The following is a 10447-nucleotide window of genomic DNA, read 5'->3' on the forward strand; positions in this document are numbered from 1 at the left end:
CCGCTGAGCCAACCGGCCAGGGCCACTAAAGGATTGTTTACTGTAATTTCTTTTACCTAGTACATCAGGTTCACTTTTCAACACGAAAGTTACAAGGTATAGTAAAGGCAAAAACAACAACTGTTTCAAGAGACGAAACAAGCCTCTGAGGCAGACTCAAATATGTCAGGAGTTTTAGAATGATCAGATCAGAAATGTTTTTAAAAACCCACTATGATTAATACGCTGAGGGCTTTAATGGAAAAAGTAGACAACATGCAAAAACAGGTGGATAATGCAAAGGAAAGAAAAATTCTAAGAGAGAACCAAACAGAAATTGTAGAGATTAAGACTGTATCACAAATCAAGAATGCCTTTCAAGGCTCAGCAGTAGACGGCACTGATCTGAGGAAGGAATCTCTGAGTGTGAAGATATGACAGTAGAAATTTCCCAAACTGAAAAGCAAAGAGAAAAAAAGATTGGAAAGAAAAAGAGCATAATATCCAAAAATTATGAGACAATTGTAGAAGGTATAGCATCAACATAATGGGAAGAGCAGTAGGAAGAGAAAGAAAGACAGAGACAATGTTTGAAGAAATAATGACTGCAGCTTTCCCAGAAGAAATGGCAGACACCCATCAGAATGCTCAGAGAACACCAAGCAGGATAAATGCCAAACAAAAAGCACTATACCTAAAAAAAATTGCATTCAATCTTCAGAAAAATCAAAGATAAAGAAAAAAATATTGAAAAGAGCCAGAGGACTAACTACCTACCTTATCCATAGGGAAGCAAAGATTAGTATTATATCTGACTTCTCATCAGAAGTTATGTAAACAAGAAAAAAATAAAGTGAAATATTTAAAGTATTGAGAGGAAAAACAGCATCAACCAAGAGTTGTGTACCCTGCAAAAATTCTCTCCAAAAGTTTGGGAAATCATATTTTTTTCAGACAAGCAAATACTGAGGGAGTTGTTTGTCAGTAGACCTACCATGCAAGAAATGTTAAAGCAAGTTCTTCAGAGAAGAAGGAAAATAATACAAGTCATAAACTTGGGGTCTACATGGAAGAGCCTCAGGGAAGGAATAAGGGAAGGTGAAAAAACACTTTTATTTTTCTTGTTGACTGATCTAACAGATAACAGTTTGCTAACAATAATAGTAGCAAATATATATATGTGTGTGTGTGTGTGTATATATATATATATATATATATAGGCTTATGCATATATGAAATGAATGACAGCAATGATATTAAGAATAGGCTCCTTCACATTTACTGAAATGAATTAAAAACTTATATCTATACAAAAAAATCTGCAGATATATAGTGTGTCCGTAAAGTCATGATGCACTTTTGACCGGTCACAGGAAAGCAACAATAAATCTAAGGATCTACTCCGGTTTCTCTTCACATCATATAAATCTTTTGTCCTTACTAAAGATTTCCGTGGAGAGGAACAATTACTGAGTTAACATCCAATTATTTTGAGGCCTTGCATTTGCAAGACTTAGGACAGCATATAAAAATAAGAATAAATAAAAGGAAAACCCTCCCAGTTTCATACTTATTCAGTGCAGTTCGATGTGGGCTCACGCACAGATGTTTTAGGGCTCCTTAGGTAGCTATCTCGTATAACCTCTACAGACTCGTCACTGACTGATGGCCTACCAGAACGGGGTTTCTCCACCAAACTGCCGGTTTCCTTCAATTGCTCATCCCACCGAGTCATGTTATTCCTATGTGGTGGCGCTTCATTATAAACACGCCAATATTCACGTTGCACTTTGGTCACGAATTCGAATTTAGTGAGCCACAGAACACACTGAACTTTCCTCTGTACCATCCACATCTCGACTGGCATGGCCGTGGGCTGCTCCGCTGTATACACAGTGTTACGTCATCATCTGCGCATGTGCACATGCTGCCACATCATCCTACAGAAACTGGGAGGGTTTTCCTTTTATTTGGTGCAGATTTCACATTTCTTTTGTCTTTTGTTGCTTTCCTGTGACCGGTCAAAAGTGCACCATGACTTTAGACACACTGTATTTACTGCAGCCTTATTCATAATTGCCAAAACTTGGGTGCAACCAAAATGTCCTTCAGTATGAATAAATAAACTGTGAGAAACCCAGATAATGGAATATTATTTTTCTCTAAAAAAAGAATTTATTTGTCAGGCCATGAAGAGACATAGAGGAAACTTAATGCATAATTATTAAATGAAATAAGCTAATATGCCAAGGTCACATATCCTATAATCCCAATTATATGACATTCTGGAAAAGACAATCCTATGGAGAGAGTAAAAGAGTCAATGATTACCAGGAGTTAGGGGAGGGACAGGTGGATAGGCAGAACACAGCAGATTATTAGGGCAGTAAAACTATTCTATATGATATTTTAGGGTTAGATGCATGTCATTATAGACTTTTCAAAGCCAGTAAAATATACAATACCAAGAATGAACCTTAATGTAAACTGTGGACTTTGGGTGATAATGACCTGTCAATATAGTTTCATGGTGGTGCAAATGTTGAGCCTGGGGAGGGGGTCTTTATGGGGTGTGGTGGTGACTATGCGGAAACTGTACTTTCCTTTAAGTTAAAACTGCTCTAAATTTTAAAGTACATTAATTTAAAAATCAGTGACTTAAAACATAAATTATGATCTCATTCTTCAGAACCACTCTCACTCAAGGTGCTCTAGAATCTAGATGACCGCGTTTCAGTGTTTTAAAGTTCCAAATCAAAGAAAAACTAAATCAGATTGAAGCCATCGCTGCTTCCTCTTGACCATCTGATATGTGCTCCAGTCGGGCACACTTTAATGCCAGTAGTTTGTATCAGAATAAAGCACACATCTTGGTATTTTAAACCAAAAGAAATAGAGGTGATACAAAAATCTAGGATGACTGTAAGCTTGTCATCAGCATCAACTCTGATTCTATGTTGGTCAATCATAATGGAAACCTAACAAGTGTTGTAAAGAAAGTACAAAACAGAAATGTGTCACCTCTGTCATTGGGCATTATTCACAGCCTCTGGGTTCTCTGATCCAACCATAGCCAGCTTGTACCCTTTGGTCCTTGTAGTTTCTGAAATATGTTTGATTTTTCTGTTTAAGGCTTTATTTCTTTAGTGGCATCTAGTCTTATTGACCAAGGTTCCCTCTCAACCTCTTAATTTACTATTTCTAGAATCGAGTCTCCTTTGTGGAAGTGTGCTATCTTAGGAGAGACCTGGGATGCCTGGCACGACCTTTTGTTTATCTTCTGTCATCAAATTGACCTTGAATCACCACCAATCCCCTGTCTTTACAATCATGGGTAACCTTTGACTCGAGCCTAGTTATTCATCAGAAACTTGCAATCACTCCCATATATTTTCCTTCTCACTCTGATGATAATTGATTTCCTCATCTTCAAATGCTTTCCCAATTTGACTTTCCCAGTTTAACCTGTGAGACTCCTCACGTTAATTGCAGTGATGAATCTAATCAGAGAACTTCATAAAGCTTTAAGAAACAGAACTCACTGAATTACCAAGGTATTACTAAAACTATGGTATTACTGTCAGAATACATCGTTGGGTGGGGTGAGGGGAATGGTGCTTTCCAAGAGAACACCATGACTTTATTTAAAAACAATAAGAAAGAAAGAAATTATATATATATATATAAATATATATATATATATAATTATATATTTAGGGGTAGCAGAAGGAAATAGGGGAATAGTGGGGTCTTTGGTCATAGTTAGAATAAAGCAAATGAACATCTCTTCAACCCATCGTTATAAGAACTCCTGAAAAACATTCACACTAACCGTAGAGCATAGTGCCACTTTGCATGACTCCACTCTTCAGTAACAGCGTCTCTTCATCCATAGACCACTCCCCCATGAGATGAGTTCCTGTACTCTGTGAGTGGCGTTAGAAAGATTGGTGGGTTTGCACCAGCAGTTACAGTAACTAGAGAAGAATTATTGCTTCCTTAACTTTGTGGCTCTGTCTGTCGACAGAAAAAAAATAGCTAAAAAAAAAAAAAGAAAAAAAGAAAAAAAAATCAAAGCCAGATGGCTCTAGAGGAAATGCCTCTAATGCTTAAGACACCCCAGGAGGAGCTGTTTTATGGCTGGTCACCATGGCTCGGCTTTACTGGTCCATCTGTTCCCTAGATCTTCTGTAAGAGCCCTTGTGGCTACAGTTAACTTGAACTGAGCAGCAAAGCACCTTGTTCTGGCTCCATAATGCCTAATAAAAAATAACGGTAGGGGCATGGATGAAGAAAGAGCCGACAGGCAATATGTTGAACAGGCTCATAGATGAAGAACTCAGCTAATACCAACGGGAAACATTTAAGCAAGTGGATAGATCGCTTTGAAACTGGCACAACTGTCTCCTATTTCTTCACAAGAAGCCACCTGTTGGTAAAGCCAACCTAGAAAAGTTGTGAAAATTAATTTCCTTCTCCTGTAACCAGCTGGAAATGATTTTATTTCATAACTGTATTCAACCACTTGCCTGTGACTGGTGAGGCCCCCGAGGTTGTCAGTCTGTTTATGACCCATGGGTTGCTTAGTATCAATGAGGTTAATAGAGTACATTGTTAAGAAGTCATCGCATTTGGGAAACCCCAGGGTTATGACAGTGAACCAGATTTCTAATAAGGAGAAAATCCCTAATTTCTATTGAGGCTTTACAGAGTTTCATTCATGGAACCTGTAGCCCGTTTCAAGCTATCCATGGCTTAAGAACAGGCTTGCAGAATTCTTGAATGTTTAATATTTAAAAATTAGAGCGTCATCTAGTGAGCTCCAGCTCACCTCTGGATGAATTGCAAATAATGAACACAGATGTACATGGTGTTCTGAGACGTGTTAGCAGGCGTGTTATGAGACGGAACAAGCTTCTTGCCAAGTCGTGATTGGAAGGATTCTAATATATCCAATAAGCACGCCATCCCCAGAAATTGTCTGGCAAACACAAAAACACAAATAGAGTTTGGTTCAAAGGTTATTTTATTTTATTTTATTTTATTTTTGCTTTTTGACCAACTATCAAGAACATCATTGCATAAGAATTTTCCTAAACAACTTAAATGATGGAGGCCAAATGGAGCATAGTGTTGGTGGTCAGGTTTAGTGAACAATACAAAGTAAAAATGTATGGACTGTTCCTAATGTAGAGTAATAAAGATTATAGTTGGGGACGAGGTCACTTCACCACGTAAATAGTTGTCTCTCCCTCTAAAGTCAGTGATTGCCCTTATTGGCAATGTTTCTACTTTCCGTGGCACTTAAGAATAAATGTGCAGCTAGCCACACATGTTTGGAGCTGTTGGCCTCTGATTACCAAAAATGAATATAAGAGTTGACAAGATGTGTAAACTAAAAAGCACCTGAACATTCTCAAATTCTAATGGAATGGAACCGAGGAGTGTGATTAGGAAGGTTATTGGTGTTTCATTTCTTGCTTTGCCAAGGTGCATGAAAATGAACATCCAAGTAATTAGTGAGCCAAAAACAAAAAGAAGGAGAACAGTAGGTTCTTAATACTGTCATGTTGTGTTGACAAATGCAGGACCGGTCTCCAATGGGCCAACCCTCAGATTGAAACTTACTAAAAAGAGATGGGTGTTGTTTTGACAAACAGTGTTTAGAGTTAACACACTCATGCTACTTTTCATGTTTTTTTTTTTTTTTTGTGTGTGTGTGTGTGTGTGTGTTTTAAAAAGAAGCCAGGTAGCTCAGTTGGTTAGAACATTGTCCCAATATACCAACGTTGTAAGTTCCATCCCCAGTCAGGGCACAGAAGAATCAACGATGAATGCATAGGTAAGCAGCACAACAGACCAATGGTTCTCTCTCTCCCTTTCTTTTCTCAAAAAATAGAAAAAAAATAAAGAAAAATATTTTATATTATTATTTGAAGGGATAGCATACAATCAGAAACATTCTAAAATACATATGGCTTAGACAGATATGAGGAGTTTGGCTTGAAGTCAGTGTAAAGCATAGAAATACATTTTAGCATAAATCAGCTTGAGACATTTTTGAAATGAGTTTCTATGAATTAAATATTGAAATATTTTCCATTTTGATAAATCATACATATAATTATATGCAGGCAATCCCCAGGCTTCAAATGAGGTAGGTTCTGTAGGTTTGCTATTAGGTTAAATTTGTATGTAAGTTGGAACAGGTAAATTTACCTGTTAAATGCAGTTTAGACAGATGTTTGTCTTAACATGGTATTTATGTTTACCTTTCGTGCATATGAAGACTTAAATATTTTCAAATGTACCAAACCTATATCGTTTGTAATTTAGGGATTGCCTACGTATGAAAATTTATATTTTCAGTAACTCAGTGAAATTAAACTTCTTCCAATGAAACAGTGAGCGACTGAATTCGAAAAAAATTGTACTTTGATATCAGATTGCCTAGGTTGAAATTCTAGTTCCTTGGGCAGTTTTTTTTTTTTAACCTTATTTGTACTTTATTTACCATATCTGTAAGTAAGTGTGGTAATATTAGCATCTACTCCACATGGTTGTCACGGGGATTAAATGTGTTAACATATATATATTTTTAACAAAAATAGTGACATAGGAAAAATATTCTTCTAAAATTTACTTTTCTGACAGTCATAGTGTATAGTTCAGTCATTTTACCTGTCACCCTGATTCTCTTTTATGAACTTACCAATAATATGTATTTGATGTAAATTGTCCAAGTATTCCTATTATGAACAAGGTTTGACATGATTACTATTACTTAGCTTACATATTTTATCTTTCAAGTTCTAAGAGTTACTTATATAGCTAAGAGCCAACAACCAGTTTATATATATTTTAAACACTGATCAATAAAAAGGGCATTCACTTAATGGTTAATAGTATAGTCGCATTGTAACTAGACACTGAAAGTTTACAACCTGTTTTCTAGAACCAAAACACAGATAACCACTACTTCCACTGCGCTCACTCAGATGTTTTTGAGAGAGTTGAATGCATGGTGTTTGGAACGCAGTGTGTAGTCATGTTTTTATTGCTTTGTGGCAAGCCATCTAAACCATTTAAAATAATTGTGTCCCTGGCCCTTGGGTCTATAAGTGAACTAAATAAAACTGGTAACCTTCTTTTTTTTTTTTTTTTGTATTTTTCTGAAGCTGGAAACGGGGAGAGACAGTCAGACAGACTTCCGCATGCGCCCGACCAGGATCCACCCGGCACGCCCACCAGAGGCGATGCTCTGCCCCTCTGGGGCGTCGCTTTGCCGCAACCAGAGCCACTCTAGTGCCTGGGGCAGAGACCAAGGAGCCATCCCCAGTGCCCGGGCCATCTTTGCTCCAATGGAGCCTTGACTGCGGGAGGGGAAGAGAGAGACAGAGAGGAAGGAGGGGGGGGGGTGGAGAAGCAAATGGACGTTTCTCCTATGTGCCCTGGCCGGGAATCGAACCCGGGTCCCCCGCACGTCAGGCTGACGCTCTACCGCTGTGGTAACCTTCTTGACTGGCCTTTTTTCTTGCTAGAGACAATGCCAAGGAGTCTGAACCGTCCCCTCCCCCCACGCACCTCATGCACACAATCATATGGATCGACCACCTTCTCAGCAAACTGGCCCAGACCTTTAGAACTATGACTCCTGGAAAGGATTCCAAGTGTTGAACTCCGGGAGCCTGAGTTTTCATACTTCCTCTGAATTACTGAGTCAGTTATTTCTTTAAAAGTCTTCTGTTTAGTGGCAATAACTGCTGAACGGTTCCGTAAATAAAAACTAGTACACCTTCCTCGATAAAGAGGATTAGCGGGAGGAAATGAAGATTGCCGAAAGGGTCTGTTTTTAACAAGGGTACCAGAAACACTCGCGTGTGCTGATGTTGAAGGCGTACATACAAAACCTCCTTGCGGTTTCACAGGAAAAGGTGGCAACCCAGCCTCAGCACGATAGCAATTATGTATAAAGAATACTGCGTTCTCAACCTGAGTGTGATAGTGTTTATATTTTTAGGTACAGTGTGATTATTTTTTTTGAACTTTGTTGAGTTGGTAATTAAAATTAAGGTGTGTACATGAAATAATTCATGGTGAATAAGAACAGCTTATATTTTAAAAAATGATACTACTATTCGGGTATTTAGGAATTCAAAACAAACAGGTTCTTTCCTCTCAGAGATTCATTACCGTCAACGTCAAGTGTCGAGGAATCACTTTTTAAAGCAAATCTGTCGTTTGAAACATTTCAGTGTGCTTGGAATTTATTGATTCATTTACTTCTAGGGACTCCTAATGGGAAAATCATTATTGAGGCACAAATCAAAATGACATTTTAAAATAATTTCATTTATATCACCGTGAAGAAGAATTTCAGAGGTGCTTGCAGATATTTCTATGTTGATTGAAAAGTTCTAACTTCCCTGACCTGTGGTGGCACAGTGGGATAAAGCGTCGACCTGGAACACTGAGGTTGCTGGTTCGAAACCTTGGGCTTGCCTGGTCAAGGCACATATGGGAGTTGATGCTTCCTGCTCCTCCCCTTCTCTCTGTCTCTCTCTTTCTCTCTCACTCCTCTCTCTCTAAAAATCAATAAATAAAATATTAAAAAAAAAGTTCTAACTTGCGGTAACTTTATATTTTTGGTAACACTAAAGAATCTTTGGGTTGGGTTGGGGTCCTGGCCAGGTAGCTCAGCTGGTTAGAGATGTCCTAATGTGCCAAGGTTGCAGGTTCAATCCCTGGTCAGGCCACATATAAGTGCCAACCAACGATGGCATGGACAAGTGGAACAAGAAATTGATGGTTCTCTCTCTCTTTATCTCTGTCTCTCTGTCTCTCTCCCTTTCTCTCTCTCAAAAAAAAATCCATCAAAAAGAAAAAGAATTTTTGGATTGAATTTTAAATCTTTATTAACAGTAGGTTTAACCATTTAGAGCAGCTAGATTTAAGGTAAAATGTGGAATGTCATCATTTCATAGTTACCTTGTGAAAGATTGTGGAGCCTTACAAGCAAATTCAGGGTTCTCTCTTTGTTTCCTGATTCTGCTGCTCTGGTTTTCCTCTGAAACCTCAGGGCCTCAATTCTGCTCATATTAGAGTAGGACAGAGTTCTCATTGCAAGAAACAGGAGCCAAAACATTAATCATAAAATCTTAGTCAGTGCTCTTGCATTGCATTATGCTGCTAATCCTGCTAAGCATAGTTTAGACTGTCTGAAATCCTCTTGAATGAGGCCTTTGTTAATAATTTTTTCATGGTAACTTATTCAGTCTCGGATCTGGGCAGTGTCTTCCTCTCATTTGGGATATTTAATTCTCTAAATCTATGACGTGTTGATTAATTCCTGGCTCTTGGGCTACAATGAGCCATACATAACAACTAAACAAAATTAGTAAAGGTTCATAGCGCATATCATAATTCACAAGACGTTAAGCCTGCTTAAAAAAAAAATGAAGCTACAATAGCAACACTATTAAATATATAAATTTGATTTAATTTTCTTTGCTGTTATTGAAAGGCATTCTAAAAGGGCACAAAACAGATTAGGTTTTCATGTGCATCATTATTAAAATAGGAAGAAAGTATAGAACCAGAGAACAAATTAATGTCACAATTTGTCATATAGAATTACCATAATACTATATATCAAATTTTTTGACAAATGTTTTTGATCATTAAGAGATGAAAATCCCCTTAAGTAGGTAATAAATTGTTAACATAAGAAAAAATTCTTATGTTAACAAATTATCTTGGACTCAACCAGAAGTTCTTATTTCTTATGTTAACGAACTACTCCCATTTCCCACATTTCTTTGAATGTAAGGCTAGATAAGGAATTAAACACAGAAAGGAGGAGTTAGCTAAGTAAACTATATATAACATACAATAAATAATATATAAAATATATTCCTCAGGCAAAATGAGTTGTATGATAAAATTATTTGCATATCCGTTGTTTGAAAACAATAATGCATTTTCCCATAAAAATGTCACAAGTACTAGTTACACTAGTAGACAGCAATCTTTATAATTGTGTAATTGCAAGACGCAAGACCAATAGAGCTTTACAATCAAGACATGATTCACTTGGATCCTAAACTAAGGGAGGAGAGGGTGGGAAGAGTGGAGGAGAGCAGGAACTGGAACTGAGAAGGTCCGGCTACTGAACACCTGTCAAGTCAGGTGCCCTCAGGGTCTCGATTTCAGGAGGAGCGAAAATAGGTGCAAGTCACTTGTGATGCGCATGCTCATAAAAGAAGGGCGGTTTGACTGCAGTAGCGTAATATTAGCGGCAGTTCTGTAGCTGAACAAGCATTCACCCCTCCCGTAGTAGAATTATACTTCCCAGCCCCCTTGACTCTGGGCAGGGTCCAAAGGGATATTCACGCATGAGAGATGAGCAGGAAGTTGAAATGTGCTTGACAGTTAGACTTGCCCTCTAGAAAATAACTCGGTTAGCTAC

General features: G+C 37.8%; 1 non-coding gene across 1 annotated transcript; it reads left to right on the plus strand.

Annotated features, from left to right (window-relative positions):
- The first annotated feature begins 1376 nt into the window (after positions 1–1376).
- On the plus strand, positions 1377–1493 carry LOC136380190 (U5 spliceosomal RNA). The gene has a single exon (XR_010746866.1). It is a non-coding gene; the product is annotated as a U5 spliceosomal RNA (small nuclear RNA).
- Positions 1494–10447: the final 8954 nt, after the last annotated feature.

Source organism: Saccopteryx leptura, chromosome 8 (genome assembly GCF_036850995.1).
Source record: "Saccopteryx leptura isolate mSacLep1 chromosome 8, mSacLep1_pri_phased_curated, whole genome shotgun sequence".
Taxonomy (NCBI): domain Eukaryota; kingdom Metazoa; phylum Chordata; class Mammalia; order Chiroptera; family Emballonuridae; genus Saccopteryx; species Saccopteryx leptura.